Raw genomic sequence first — 5,968 nt, 5'->3', positions numbered from 1 at the left:
TCAGTGGTGTAAAAGCCTCTTTTTTTTTCTTCCCTGTAGGCTATGTTAGCCTGAGGGCTTTTAAACTATCAATAGGCTTCTTAGCTTAATCACTGACTCCTGACCAAGAGATAAAACAGGGTGTGGCAGAGATAATCTAGTGGTTATGCAAAGAGACTTTCACAGCCCCTCAGCTATGCCACCGAGGTATAGGTCTTCTCCTGAGTTTCCCGGTTAGATCTCTGTCCCCTGGTGTCCCTCCCTGTTGCTGCTCCAGATTCTGAGGGTAGTAGCAATGGAGACTCAGAGTTGCACTTAGTGAGTCTCTGGGGAGTCCTTTCCTCCCTTCAGCTGTCCCCTTGTTGTGGAGCAGACTGGACGTGGTGTCTCCACTGATAAACTGTTGAACTGTTAGCAGCCACTTAATCTCTCCTTAGACCCCTCTCTCCTCTCTGTCACCAGCCATGCGTGTTTGTACTCACGGGTGATTTACTGGGTTCCTGTGGTCATTCTAGTCCTGTCTTGTTTCGGTCCGGGTGGTCTCCTTTGGTATTCCTAGTTGATCCGGGAGAGGAGAGGAGAGGCGAGAAAGCGATCTGCTGCTCGTAGCTCCGCCTCCGGAAGTCGAATCAAAAATACATTTTTAAAATATAAATATTTGTTTCACTAAATAAGAACACTCCCTAAATTATCCTTTTATGCTGGTCCTTGTGCTTTGAGCCACATGCGTTTAACCCACTGCGCTACCCCCCGACTCTCTAAATGGTCCTTTTAATATGCATTTTACTTTGGTCCATTTTTTGCAAGTCTTGCCTCATTAACTAGTCTGTATTGCATGGTAAGAATTTAGTAATGATTTGCTAAAAAGATTGACAATTTTCATTTTACGGCAGAACCACGGTAACTTCATTGCTCTGGGACAACTGTTTTTTTCTTGGAGGGCTGGGGGTAGAAGGAGAGAAGGAGAGGGAAGCATCACAGCACAGAGCCTTCAGCATCTCCCAGGTGGTGCTGGGGCTCAAACCTGGGCCCATTATGTGCCAAGGCACAAGGTTGTCCTGTTGGTGATCATTTCTCCTTTGGTTAATTCTGCTTCTGTTTCTGTCTGTGCCATCATGCCAGGTTCCCCTGCATTCCTTAATGCTGTGGTCTATTTACATAATCATTGTTTTATCTGTGATCTGCCCTGCCTGCAGGGCACTGGTTTAATCCCCACTGGTTAGATCCCCACTGGTTTAATCCCCACTGGTTCGTGCTCTTTTTCCACTCTGCCCCTCTCCTAATCACTTCCTTTTTTCCACCCTACCACTTCCGTCTCAGAAAATATTTAAAAGCAGAACAATAAATGCAGCAGGGTATTGATTGTGTGTTCCTGAAAAACAAAAAACAAACAAAAAAAACCTCCCTACTGCTTCTCTACCCCCCACTTGATCTCTCCGAATATCTTATGTTTGCTGTCTGCTTTCAGTTGTGTTTTGTAAGAGAGTAATTTGAATGACAGAATTTTTGTATGACCCACTTTGCTCTTAGTATTCTGAAATTTAATTGACTTTACAAAAAAAAAAATTGCTGGACACAGCCATGATTTCTGGAGACGTCCAGAAACAGTCCAAAAAATCTGGGTTTTTTTTCCTTTTGATTTTTTTTTTTTTTTTTTACGTCTTGGTATAAATGTGAAATGTTTAATCCTGAAAACTGTATGAGTATGGGCAGGGTAGATAGTGCAATGGTTATGCTAATGATTCTCAACCATGGTTCTTCTGTTTACCTTTCCACATTTCATTGAGCTTAAACTGTTTAAACAACCTTAAAACCATACTATAAAGGACTTCCAAAATTATAAAGGTACTTAAACCAATTATAATAACTGAGTTATCATTTATAGTAAACTTCTAACTTGTTACAAGTTTTGTTTCACAAGTAAGTGAATTACAGCTGTCAAGTCTTCACATGAAAAAGCATCTGCTCATAGAGAATCCCCGGAAATCCATTTGGACCCCTGTCCTCTGACATCGCCCACAAGATGGGATGACTACAATGCACCCCCTGAAACCAATGATGTGACCTGGCACAACCTAAAGAAACTGATTCACAGACTCCAAAGCTCACTCTCTACAGAAAAGTGGAATTCCGGTGGCTGACCTTCCCCAGCGAGATAGACATGCAGCGTTTCAACCCCTCATTTCTTCTCCTGATCGTCAACATTGAACTGACACTTCTATTGGACTTACTGTTACACCTCTTGGACACTTTACACAACTTTACAGCAGCTTTCCTTTATGCTGCTGGGTTTCTCAAAGACTTGCTGCAGCAGTCCATGGACTTTGCAGGTTGCTGCCTTGGTACTCTATAGGCTACGCCCCCTTGCCTGCAGGCCTTGTCCCCAGAGGCAGGAAACCACCCTCCTTACTAGGCCCTACCTCCAGAGGCAGGAAACGCCCTTTGAGGCAGGAAACGCCCCTTCAGGCCTCTCCTTGGCATCACACTGGTTCTTGCTGCTCTCCTACTTGTCCCTTCCTGTCTTGTGCCAGTTCTTTTAAAAACCCCTGCACGATATAGGTTTCTGTTCACCCCTACACAGTTATTCCCCTAACAGATATGGAGTTGACCCATTTATATATGGCCATTAAGTAAGAGGGAGATGTCGGGAAATTGTGAGGATGTGGTTGAGCTTGGCAGGGCTTGAACCTGACGGGTGTGTCAGTCCTGTTAGTCTCTCTCTCTACCCTCTATACCGAGATGCTGTGTAAGGAGGGACAGTAGTACCCCAAAGGTGTGCCTCCTATCAGTCTCCCTGCATCACAAAGCGCCCCGCATTCCTGATATTATGGCCATTTGATAAAAAGAAAGGGGGAAATGTTGGTCATCATTTCTCCTTTGGCTAATTCTGCTTCTAAGACCCCTTCTGTTTCTATCTGTATTGCTCATCATGCCAGGTTCCCCTGCACTGCTTAATGCTGTGGTCTATTTACATAATAATTGTTTTGTCTGAGACCCACCCTGCCTGCAGGGCATTGGTTTAATCCCCACTGGTTAGAACCTTTGCAACAGCTGGAGACCTGCCTTGCCTTAGGGAATTGGTTTAATCCCCACTGGTTAGATGGAAGCTTGCTCTCTCCACCCACTCTCCTACCTATTTCCTGTTCCGACCTGCCACTCCCACCTCTGAAGATATAAAAATGCAGATCAATAAAAGCACATTGGATCACAAAAAAAAATAATAATAAAATATAAATATTTGTGAGATAGAGAACAGAATCAGAACGTGTCATTCTGGCACATGTGATTCTGAAGATTTAGCTTTGGACCTCATATTTGAGAGTCCAATGCTCATCCACTGTGCTACCTCTTGGGTTGCCACGACTCATTTAAACAAAAGGGGGTGTGTGGGAGGTAGCTTAGCGGTTAAGCCACGTGGCAATAACCCACTCAGCCCCTAGTTCCCCACCTACAGAGGGGGTTGTTTCACAAGCGGTGAAGCCGTTCTACAGGTGTCTTTCTCTCCCCCTCTGCCTTCCCTTCCTCTCTTGATATCTCTCTGTCCTATCCAGAAACAACAACAGCAATAATAATAACAATAATGGCAACAAAATGGGGGGGTGGGGGAAAAATGGCCTCCAGGAGCAGTGGATTTGTAGTGCAAGCACAAAGTCCCAGCTATAATCCTGGAGAAGAAAAAAAACAACCAAAAACTTTTACTACAAACCACTGAACTCTGAGTAAAAAATTGCAGTTACTGGGTGGTGACTGTACGTGTGGAAGGAGGGGGAAGCAAAGGGTGGAGGGAATTCCATAAGCTTCGAGGCAGGGTTATTGGTGCTTGAGTGCTGAACATGGTGCTGTAACTCACATTGGAAGAGGTATGGACCTGTATTTCTAAAACAAATTCATTGTTGCAAAACAATATTAACTCAATTAAAAAAAGAAATTAAATTGTATGGAATCACACCCCTACTACAATCACATCCCTTACAATCTTGTAAATTAGTATTAAATCACTAATAAAAATTTAAAAAATTATCTTTTTTAAATATTTGTTTATTGGATAGAGAGAGAAATTGAGAAGGGATGGGGAGGGAAAGAGGGAGAGACAGAGAGACACCGGCAGCACTGCTTCACCACTTGCGAAGCTTTCCCCCTGCAGGTGGGGGCCAGGGGCTTGAACCTGGCTACTTGGGACACTATAATATTTGCACTTAACTAGGTGCAACACCTCCTGGCCCCCCAAAAAATTATGTCTTTAAATAAAACGTTTATTATAGGGGCCGGGTGGTGGCACACCTGGTTGAGTGCACATCTCGATTTCTGGCTGTCTCTATCCAATAAATAAATATTTAAATATTTTTTAAAGTTTATAATATTATTATTATCTTTTATTGCCATCAGGGTTAGTACTGGAGCTCCTGCAAGATGAATTCATCACTGCTATTGACCCTTTCGTCCTTCCTCCTTTCCTTTCCTCTTACTTTCTTTTCTTTTCCCTTTCTTTCGTTCTTTCTTTTTCTTTTTTTTAAAAAAAATGTTTAGGGGAGTCGGGCTGTAGCGCAGCAGGTTAAGTGCAGGTGGTGCAAAGCACAAGGACCGCATAAGGATACCGGTTCGAACCCCGGCTCCCCACCTGCAGGGGAGTCGCTTCACAGGCGGTGAAGCAGGTCTGCAGGTGTCTATCTTTCTCTCCTCCTCTCTGTCTTCCCCTCCTCTCTCCATTTCTCTCTGTCCTATCCAACAACAACAACAATAACTACAACAATAAAACAACAAGGGCAACAAAAGGGAACAAATAAATAAAATAAAATATTTTTTAAAAAGTTTAAATTATCTTTATTTATTGGATAGAGACAGACAGAAATCAAGAGGGAAAGGGGGTGATAGAGAGGGAGAAAGAGAGAGAGAGAGACAACTGCAGCACTGCTTCACCACTCGCAAAGCTTTCCCCCTGCAAGTGGGGACTGGGGGCTCGAACCCAGGTCCCTACGCATTATAATACATGCGCTTAACCAAGTGCACCACCACCTGGCCCCTTCACTTACTTTCTCTCTTTCTCCCTTTTTTTCTTCCTTTATTCCCTTTTCTATTTGATAGGACAGAGAGAAATGGAGAGGAGAGGGAGAGATAAGGAAAGAGAGACACCTGTAGCATTACTTCACTGGTCATGAAGCTCCCCCATAGGTGGGGCCAGGGCTTGAATCTGAGTACTTGTGTATGGCAATGTGTGCAGTCAAACACCTGGCTACTCCCTGGCCCTGGTATTATTATATTATATTATATTATATTAATTTTTGTTTTTTAATTTTGTTGATCTTTATTTTATAGAGACAGCCAGAAATTGAGAGGAAGAGGGAGATAGAGAATGAAAAGGAATAAGGATAGAGAAAGGATCCTGAAGGCTGCAAGAGAAAAACAGTTACCTACAGAGGAAAGCCCATAAGATGAGCAGCAGACTTTTCCTCACAAACACTACAGGCCAGAAGAGAATGGCAAGATATCTGTCGAGTGCTCAATGAGAAGGTTTCAACCAAGACTACTGTATCCTGCTAGACTGTCATTCAGACTAGATGGAGACATAACAACCTTCTCAGACAAGCAACAGTTGAAGTAATCAACTATCACCAAGCCTGCCCTGAAAGAAGTTCTGAAAGTTCTATAAACAGACAGACCGCCATAAATATGCCATATATCATCAGAACACTCTAAAAATCTACAATAATGGTGCTAAAATACCTTCAATCTATGATATCAATAAATGTTAATGGCCTAAATTCACCTATTTTTTTTTTTTATTAAAGAAAGGATTAATTAACAAAACCATAGGGTAGGAGGGGTACAACTCCACACAATTCCCGCCACCCAATCTCCATAACCCACCCCCTCCCCTGATAGCTTTCCCATTCTCTATCTCTCTGGGAGCATGGACCCAGGGTCATTGAGGGTTGCAGAAGGTAGAAGGTCTGGCTTCTGTAATTGCTTCCTCGCTGAACATGGGCGTTGA

This window comes from Erinaceus europaeus, chromosome 3 (genome assembly GCF_950295315.1).
Source record: "Erinaceus europaeus chromosome 3, mEriEur2.1, whole genome shotgun sequence".
NCBI classification, from domain to species: Eukaryota; Metazoa; Chordata; class Mammalia; order Eulipotyphla; family Erinaceidae; genus Erinaceus; species Erinaceus europaeus.
The sequence above is the reverse complement of the archived record's forward strand: the minus strand, read 5'-3'. Positions refer to the sequence as shown.